The sequence below is a fragment of the Ochotona princeps genome, chromosome 8 (assembly GCF_030435755.1).
Source record: "Ochotona princeps isolate mOchPri1 chromosome 8, mOchPri1.hap1, whole genome shotgun sequence".
Taxonomy (NCBI): domain Eukaryota; kingdom Metazoa; phylum Chordata; class Mammalia; order Lagomorpha; family Ochotonidae; genus Ochotona; species Ochotona princeps.
Genome location: NC_080839.1, coordinates 77088910 through 77098478, shown reverse-complemented (window position 1 = coordinate 77098478; position 9569 = coordinate 77088910). Strand labels below are relative to the sequence as shown.

General features: G+C 54.7%; 1 pseudogene; it reads right to left on the bottom strand.

The window, feature by feature from the left end:
• Nucleotides 1-7027: 7027 nt before the first annotated feature.
• Nucleotides 7028-7232, bottom strand: LOC118760791 (U2 spliceosomal RNA; annotated as a pseudogene).
• Between the last annotated feature and the right edge of the window lie 2337 nt (nt 7233-9569).

The window sequence follows — 9569 nt, the reverse complement described above, 5'->3', positions numbered from 1 at the left end:
GCTCGGCCAGCCGTAGGGTGCCGTCTGCAGAAGGTGGCCTCGGACAGCAGGCTGGGGGCTGGTTCTGAGAAAGTGCTTTTCTGCTCGAGACCCTGTTCAACATCTTTTGTAGTTTCAGAATTTTTTTTTTTTAAGGAAACGGAAGAAGATTTGATAATCTAAATCACCAGCATCCAGACAAGCATTTTGGCAATAAAGTTTACAAAATCTGGGCTTTTACAACCTTTCTATTCATGTTTTATAGAAATGAAACAGGGTACTAATTTTTATACTGTTTTTTTATGGAAATATTTATGATGTTGGTGCTCTAATCACCTGGATAGATAATTTTACTGCCCTCTTCCCAGTGCTTAAGGACATGTGTCTATGACAACACTGCATTTTGAGTAAAGCAGGCGCACGACTCGGCCACGAAAACCCACAGGTGGTTACCTGACTTCTCAGATCTAAGAGCGGGTGAAATAGGTGTCTGTTAGAAAGAAGGGAGAAGGGCCCGGAGGCGTGGCCTAGCGGCTAAAGTCCTCGCCTTGAATGCCCCGGGATCCTATATGGGCACCGGTTCTAATCCTGGCAGCTCCACTTCCCATCCAGCTCTCTGCTTGTGGCCTAGGAAAGCAGTTGAGGACGGCCCGGAGCACTGGGACCCTGCACCCGCGTGGGAGACCTGGAAGAGGTTCCAGGTTCCCGGCTTCGGGTCGGTGCGCACCAGCCCGTTGCGGCTCACTTGGGGAGTGAATCATCGGATGGAGGATCTTCCTCTCTGTCTCTCCTCCTCTCTGTATATCTGACTGTAATAAAATAAATAAATCTTTAAAAAAAAAAAAAAGAAGGGAGAAGTTCTGCAGCCAGTGGCTCAGTATTTCCGGGCGGCAGCATGGCCTGCTGACCAGAGGCGGCCAAGAGGACAAGGTCAGCCCTGCGGCGCAGCGGCTTCCACGCCCGTAGCTTGGGGAGGGAGTGGCTGTGAGCCAGACAGCTCTGGGCCTGTGGCGCTCGCCAGCTGCCCTTGGCTTTAGAGTCAACAGAAAACTCGTGGGCGTGAGCTTTTCTGTGACTCGCCTAGAAAGGAGCCCATGCACTGCTTTGAAGGTGTGCAGGCACACGGCCTGAGACTAGGAGACAGGCCTCCTGCTGCCGGGAAGCCGCCAATGGGGCTCATCACATGTGGGCATGTCTGGCAATAGGTGTGTTCTGTTGGGCGGCATTTAGATTGCGTCTCTCAGTGGCTGGCACGCGCCCTTATTTAAATGATGGGCTGAGGGGTCATTCTGCCTGGTGTCGGGGGCTTCGTGGTCTGATCCAGCCCTCGCCACTTGCTGTGTTTGACGCTCATCCAGTGCCCCCTTTGATATCAGCTGCTTTATGACATATTTTTGTATGGGTGGGAGTGTTGGGGGAGTTCATGTTTCTGGATGCGTCCCTGGGTGATGTGCTATCTGGGGCAGCACAGTTACAAGTGCCCAGTGACTGTACATGGCTGGCGTTCTCCCTCCTGCCCCGAGCCTTTCTCTGACTCCTGTTGAGTCCGCGCCAACGTGTTAACCGCTGCGTATGTCCCAGATAGCGTTACGTCTGGAGCTTCTTCCATGGTCTGTCAGTCCCATGGGGAAGACAAGGCCTCTGGATGCTGGCTTGTTTGTCCCATGGAACTTCGTTCTCAGTGTTGTTTCTACAGGATAGGTGTGTTGAGAAGGGTTTTAATTTAAGTGTCCGTTCCTGTTAGATTTGGTGGCATCTGTAAGCATGCCCTTCTCTGCCCCCTCACCTTCCCCAACCCCTCAGTTTGTCTGTTGAAAGATTCTGAGTTGGAAAGTAGTTCCTGTCCGAGAAGTCCTCTCCGGAGAGCCGTGCCTTGCAGCGTCCGCCCGGCCGGTTCCTCTTGTGCACTTTATCCCTGAGCAGTTATGCTGGAGCTTTCTTGACCTGGAGCCTTTTAAGTAGTTTGGATAATAAAGTTGAGAATGTTTCATAATTATGTTTTATGTAACAGACTTCTTATTTAAATGAGTATATGTAATGTAACTTTTTCCTTTGAATCATATAAAGCTTTTTTGATCTGCAAACTGGCCTTGCGTGGTGTGGCGTGCTGCGTCGTTAACCCGTGCCTGCTCTGCAGTTCCCTGTTGGCCCGGTGAAGGGCTGCTGCGGGTCACTGACATAGCGAACTTGCTATTGCTTCAGTTAAAGTACATGAGAGGTGCTGCTTAAGAAAGCACATGGTTTCTTGCGGCTCGTGGTTGTAGAGGCTCCCTTCCGATACAGGACAACCCTGGGCGTCAGGTACCTGACGAGGGTGTGGATTGCAAAGGGAGATGTGGAGGATGAGCCAGGGAGAGGAGAGCAGCCGTGAGCCACGTCCTCCCAGGCCCTGCCTTCAAGGGGCTTCTTCCTGCAGGCAGTAGGATTGCCTCAGATGCATGCAGAACGTGGCATCAGGGCCTCTTGGCACATCTAGACCCTGCTGTAGCCACACTACAGGGTCGTGCTGGTCCTATGCCCAGAGTGCCTGGCAGAGCTGTGCCTGAGGAGCTGTTGACTTCTGCCATCCTCCGGCCAGGGCCATTGGCATATCCGGGGCCACTGACTACCTGACACTTCGTGCTCCTCCCATATCTTCTCTTTAAGATTTTATTTGCTTTCCTTTTTTCTTCCACTCCTTCCCTCCTTTCCTCCCTTCTTCCCTTCTTTCTCCTGGCAGAGGTGGAGATAGCCTGTGCACCTAAGCTGTGTGTGCGCAGGGATCCCCATGGCCCCACCGTGCAGCAGCCCAGCCAGGGGCTAAAGGGATGTGTCTAAGGCCTGGGTACCTGTGCTGTGTGCGCAGGGGTCCCCATGGCCCCACCGTGCAGCAGCCCAGCCAGGGGCTAAAGGGATGTGTCTAGGGCCTGGGTACCCGTGCTGTGTGCGCAGGGGTCTGCATGGCCCCACCGTGCAGCAGCCCAGCCAGGGGCTAAAGGGATGTGTCTAGGGCCTGGGTACCCGTGCTGTGTGCGAGGGGTCCCCATGGCCCCACTGTGCAGCAGCCCAGCCAGGGGCTAAAGGGATGTGTCTAGGGCCTGGGTACCCGTGCTGTGTGCACAGGGGTCCCCATGGCCCCACTGTGCAGCAGTCCAGCCAGGGGCTAAAGGGATGTGTCTAGGGCCTGGGTACCCGTGCTGTGTGCGAGGGGTCCCCATGGCCCCACTGTGCAGCAGCCCAGCCAGGGGCTAAAGGGATGTGTCTAGGGCCTGGGTACCCGTGCTGTGTGCGCAGGGGTCTGCATGTGGGAAGGCCAGGGGCTGGCGTTTGGCTTAGCAGATGGGATGCAGGTTGGAAGAGGTCCTTCCTGGGAGTACCTGGGTTCCACCCCCAGCCCCTGATGCCAGTTTTCTGCTGATGTGGACCCCTGCTAGGCCAAGTCATTGGAACCCTGCCATCCGAGTGGAAGACCTGACCTGAATTCCCGGCCGTTGAGGGCATTTGGGGAGTGAGCCAAAGGATAGGGGAGCATCCATTCTCTCTGTTTCTCACACACACATTCATAATACTCTGATATGTAAGCATCACAAAAGCAAATGAGGGCCTGGCATGGTAGCCTAGTGGCTAAAGCCCTTGCTTTGCAAGTGCCAAGATCTCATATGGGCACTGGTTTGTATCCCAGCTGCCCCGTTTCCTTTCCAGCTCCCTGCTTATGGCCTAGGAAAGTAGTCAAAAACAGCCCAAAGCCTTGGGCCCCTGAATCCACATGGCAGACCTGAAGAAAGTCATGGCTCCTGGATGCTGGCTTCAGATCTTCTCAGCTCGGGCTATTGCAGCCACTTGGGGAGTGAACCAGTGAATGGAAGATCTTCAGGTCTATATCTTCTTTCTGTATATCTACCTTTCCAGTGAAATAATAATAATAAATTAACTTTTAAAGGGGGGGTGAAGAAACACAGGGGCTGGAACATTGTGGTACCGTGGGTCAAGCCACTGCCTGCAACATTAGCGTCCCTTGTGGGCACTGATTCAAGTCCTGCATACTCCACTGCCAGTAGGGCCTGGAAAAGCAGTGGAGGATGGCCTAAGTGCTTGGAACCCTGTACCTACATGGGAGACCGGGGTGGAGCTCCTGGCTGCCCGCTAGCCCGGCTCTGGCAGCCATAGGGGAGGGAGCCGGGGACAATGCTCCTCTTTCCCTCTTCCTCTTTCTTCCTCTTTCTCTGCAACTGTCTTCCAAATAAATGAAATTGGTATTTTTAAAAATTTAAAAATAAGGAAGAGAGGAATGTGAAGTGTTTTTCTATCAGCCAGGCCCCATCAGGGTTGTAGGCAGGCAGCACTGTGTGCTGTGCAGGGCCTCCCCACCCCAGAGGCGGGCGGCACAGCCCTTCCCCACTCTGGTGTGGGGCTCACATGCCAAGTTCTCTCCCTTCCCCTACCAAGAAGCCAGCGGACTGCCAACAGGTGCCCTGTGCCCTGGTCATTATTGCTGAGCTCAGAGGATACCTAGAATGAGCAGAGTGGGTAAGGCAGAAGCCGGACACTTCAGGGCAGCTCTGGGGCAGAGATGCGGGGTAGGAGCGAAATGCAAGGTACAGGGCGAAGAGCTCACCCCACCTCCCGCCTCACTGAAGGGCTCTGGCACTGAAGGGCTCTGAAGCTTTCTGGGGTGCTCATCTGAACCCCTGCCAGGCAGGAAGTTCTAACAGCTGGAAGGAACATGCCAGAATTGACTGAACTTGGTTTTTGCAAATCCTATATGCCGGCTGCAATGTACGCTCCCTCATGAAAGGGATCCCATCCATCATCTACCCTCAACTGCATACACATCCAGCAATCCACCCATCTGTCCACCAGCCCACACACCCACCCATCCCTCCGTCCACCCACACACCTGCCCATCTAAGCTCACATCTACACATCCACCCACCACTCACCCAGACAAATCTATCCCACCACCTTCCCATCCATCCAACCATCAGCCACATACGTACTCACTCACCCATCCATCCATCCCTCATCCTTACTAAAGCCTACCCTCCTATCCACTTATTCAGCAATCCACCCACACACAGCTATCCTTCTATCTACCCACTCATCCTACTTAATACCCATCCACCCACCCACCTATTCCTCTAAGCATCCACCCACTGCTCCCCACACATCTATCTATCCACCCACCCATATATACATACTGAGGGCCAGTGCTCTGGCTCAACTGGCTAATCCTCCACCTCCAAGCTCAGCATCCCATATCAGCACTAGTTTGTGTCCCAGCCGCTGCACTTCCCATCCAGCCACCTGCTTGTGGCCTGGGAAAGCAGTAGAGGACAGCCAAAAGCCTTGGGGTCCTGCACCTGCATGGGAAACATGGAAGAAGCTCCTGGCTCCTGGCTTCAGATTCGCTCAGCTGAAGCCACTGCAGCCACTTGAGGAGTGAGCCAGCAGATGGAAGATCAGATGGGAAGATAGCCAATGCACACGCCAAGGGCAGTCCACTCTGTCTTCTGCTAGAGAGGTGCAGCGCCGTCAGCCAAGCAGCCAAGCAGTGGGACCTCAGAGCTTGCAGTGAGAAAACCCTGGTGGAGTCCAGGAGGCAACATGAGGGGGGCAGAAGGTAACCCGCTGTGCACTGCCCTTCCAGGAATTCCAGCAGGGCCGGGGGAGGGGCATGTCTGTGCTCTGAATCCATCCCTTTCTTGGGTTCCCTTCCCCCAACCCCCCTAACTTCTGCCATCTGCCAGGCTCAACTGTCCAGCCTTCTTTCACTGCACCATGAGGGCTTGGTCATACATGGCCCCAGCAGATGAAGCTTCCTCCCCATGGCTATCCACGTGCAGAAGGTCCAGCACCCCAGAAGGCCCAGCAGCCCAGAAGGCTCACCACATGACTCCCATTGCTACTGGGGTTCCAGATTCCAGGCAATGGTGGTCCAGGGGTCAGGGAAGGCCAGCTCATAGGAGCAGGTGGATGTGGGGGACAAAGCGGTGATATCTACCTGGGAGAGAGAGGTGACCAGGGGCGGGGAAGGCCGGCCTCAGGGAACATGTGCTGCAGGGATGGTGGGTGGCCTGGTCTACCCCAGGACCCCTTCACCTCCTGACCCCAAAAGGTCTGACCCTGAACGCCCGGCTGCCACTGCAGAAGACAAAGCTCAGTTGGAGCAGGAGAGGTCCAGTTCAGGCCCAGTTCAGGCTGCCCAGCTGGGGTGGCCAAGAAAGGCATTGCCCTCCTCAGGATGGGCATGCAGCCTAGTGGGTAGGACAGCAGCCAGGCACTCTGATTCCCTGCCAGCTCTGCTCCAGCAGCGGGAGGTGGCCAGATTCCGGAGCCCCTGCCAGCCACGCAGGCGCACCAGGAGAGCTCCTGGCTCCTGGCTTCCGCCTGGTGCAGCCACAGCTGTGGTGGGCATCTGGGGACTACAGAAGCAGAAGGGAACTCACCTCCATCTCTCTGCCTCTTAAAAAAAAGCTGAATAGGGCCCGGAGGCGTGGCCTAGCGGCTAAAGTCCTCACCTTGAACGCCCCGGGATCCCATATGGGCGCCGCTTCTAATCCCGGCAGCTCCACTTCCCATCCAGCTCCCTGCTTGTGGCCTGGGAAAGCAGTTGAGGACAGCCCAATGCATTGGGACACTGCACCCGCGTGGGAGACCCTGAAGAGGTTCCAGGTTCCCGGCTTCGGATCGGCACGCACCGGCCCGTTGCGGCTCACTTGGGGAGTGAATCATCGGATGGAAGATCTTCCTCTCTGTCTCTCCTCCTCTGTGTATATCTGACTGTAATAAAATAAATAAATCTTAAAAAAAAAAAAAAAAGCTGAATAGGGCTCGGCAGCGTGGCCTAGTGGCTAAGGTTCTCGCCTTGATCCCATATGGCCGCTGGTTCTAATCCCGGCAGCTCCACTTCCTCTCTGTCTCTCCTCCTCTCAGTATATCTGACTTTGTAATAAAAATAAAATAAATCTTTAAAAAAAAGCTGAATAAATAAACAAACTAGAACTAAATGACTACTGTGGGCCTGTGCCTACCTCAGGGTCTGGAATATAATATTTTTTTAATTCCTCCAATGGGCTGCACCATTCCTGAAGATACTGCAATACCAGGTTGATGAGCAGAGTGAATGGAGCAAGCTCCTATTCCAACTCCAGGCTTCAAAATTCCATTTAATATGTTGTCCTCAGATAGAGGACATGTAAGATACTAGAGGATGGTAAGCATCTGATAAGAACAGATGCTACACTTGATCTTAGCTAAAAGGTCAAGAAAGTCAGATTTACAGAAAGGGACAGAAAGATCCATCTTCTAGTTTACTCCCTAAGTGGCTGCAAGGGCCAGGGCTGAGCTGATCCGAAGCCAGGAACCAGGACTCTCTTCTGGGTTTCCCACATGGGTGCAGGGTCCCAAGGCTTTGGGCCGTCTTCTACTGCTTTCCCAGGCCACAAGCAGAGAGCTGGATGGGAAGTGGAGCAGCCAGGTTATAAATTGGTGTCCATATGGGATCCCGGCGCGTGCAAGGTGAGGACTTAACCAACAGGCTGCCGTGCTGGGCCCTGATGGTTTAAACATTAAAGTAATCATAGAAGTAAACGCTACACAAAAATCTAACAATGGGGAAAACGTCATGAGACCTCCGCTCTGCCCAGTACAGGACCACCAGGGTCCAGACCCGCAGCTGGGCTGACGGGATAGGGGATGCCCAGAGGAGGTGCAGGACGTGGGACCTAGGTCAATAAGAGCCAGCTTGGAGGTTGGGAGTGTGGGGCTGCAGCAGCTGGCTCACCCCAGTGCGCTCCGTCGAGCAGTCCTCAGGGGTTAGGAACAGGTGTTTGGAGGTCCCTGGGGACCAAGTGGTGGGTGCCATGTGAGGCTGAGCCCCAGGTCCTGGCTTCCCCCAACCCTGGGCCCCTGCTGCAGCCCTGCAGCCCACACCTGCACTCTTGCTGTGGAAACCTGGCTACATCCACCCACTGCCCAGGGCAGCAAGGGCAGTGGGGATGTGGGGTCTGTCAAGTATCAGCACAAAGTCCTGATAGAACAGCTCCCTGGGGGACCAGCCCCTGTTCCTACAGCACTGGCTGCTGTCTCACCGTCTTCATCCGGCACCTCCAAGGACTGGCTGGCACAGGGCCTGGCACGGCGTGAACCCTCTGCAAATATTTGCTGGGTAAATGTTGAAAGAGACAAACGGCTGTTTCTGGAACCTGTGCTTTGTTAACTTCAGTTGTCAGTTTTCACTTTCATTCAAGCCTCCTGCCAAGCAGGTGGGCAATTCAGACCCTCTCTCCACCTCGTCTCCACCTCCCCACAAGCGGGCCTGTCCTGCCACCGAGTTGGCTGGGACAGAGGTGAGGGTTCAGTCCTGGGGACAGAGGTGAGGGTTCAGTCCTGTGGGGTTGCTCTGCTCATGGCCTCAAAGCAGGCCTGGGTCATGGAAGGACAAGCCCATCTCCTCGCTGCTCTGGGCAGCAACACGCACCTGCCTGTGCTCTGGAGCCAAGGAGCTGCATCCCACGGCCCAGTGCCCATCCACTGTGGTTCTCCTCTGTGGATCCGAAGTGCCAGCTTTCTTTCTCAGGGACCCACCCCCTGGGGAGAGGCAGCTCTCCTGAGTCTGGAAGCAAAAGGGCTTCATCTCATCATGAAAAAACAGCCCCAGCTCTGGGGGATCAGCAGTGGTGTAGCAGATAAAGCTGCTACCTGTGGCAGCAGCATCCCATATGGCTGCTCCATGGCTTCCTGGCTGCTCCACTTGTAACCCAGCACCCTGCTAATGTACCTGGGAGAGCAGCGAGGGTGGCCACATGGTAGACCTGGAAGAATGTCTTGGTTCCTGGCTTCAGGCCAGCCCAGCTGTGGCTGTTGCAGTGTATGTGTGTGTGTGCGCGCACACACACACTGCAGGTCTTACTTATCCCCAGGGGTCCTGACTGTCACCAGGCAGCAGGTGTGACCCTGGACTCTCCTCACCAGACAGCAGTAGCCTTTTGGAGACCTTTCTTCCCGCTGACCTGGCCAAGGCACAAAAAGGAAAACCAAGGGTAGGCATTGTGATACAGCAGGAAAAGCCATGGCTTGGGGCTTGCGCATCCCGTGTTGGAGTGTGGGTGCTGTGTCACTCCTGCCAGCGCACCTGGGAAGCAGCCGCTGATGGCCCAAGTCCCGAGTCCCTGCCGCCCATGGGCAGACTGCGTGCAGTTCTTGGCCCCAAGATCTCTCCGTCTTGACTCCACCTTTGAAACACATAAATAAATGTCTTTGTAAGAACCCCAGGACAGTGGCACAAAAGCTAATCCTTCCCCTCAGTGCCAGGATCCCAAAGGAGCACCAGTTTGTGTCCTGGCTGCTCCACTGCCCATCCAGCTCCCTGTTGTGGCCTGGGAATGCGACAGAGGTTAGCCCAAGTACGTGGGTCGCTGCACACACAGGAGATCTGGATGGAATTCCCAAACCTCTAAAGTCTGTTCTAGTCTTGGCTGTTGCGATCATTTAGGGAGTGAACCCGTGGATGGAAGAGCCTGCTCTCCCTCCTCTGCTTTTCAAAAAAATCTTAAAACAAAGCAAAACAAACATAAAACCCACCTTTCATGATTTCATGGACTTCACATACA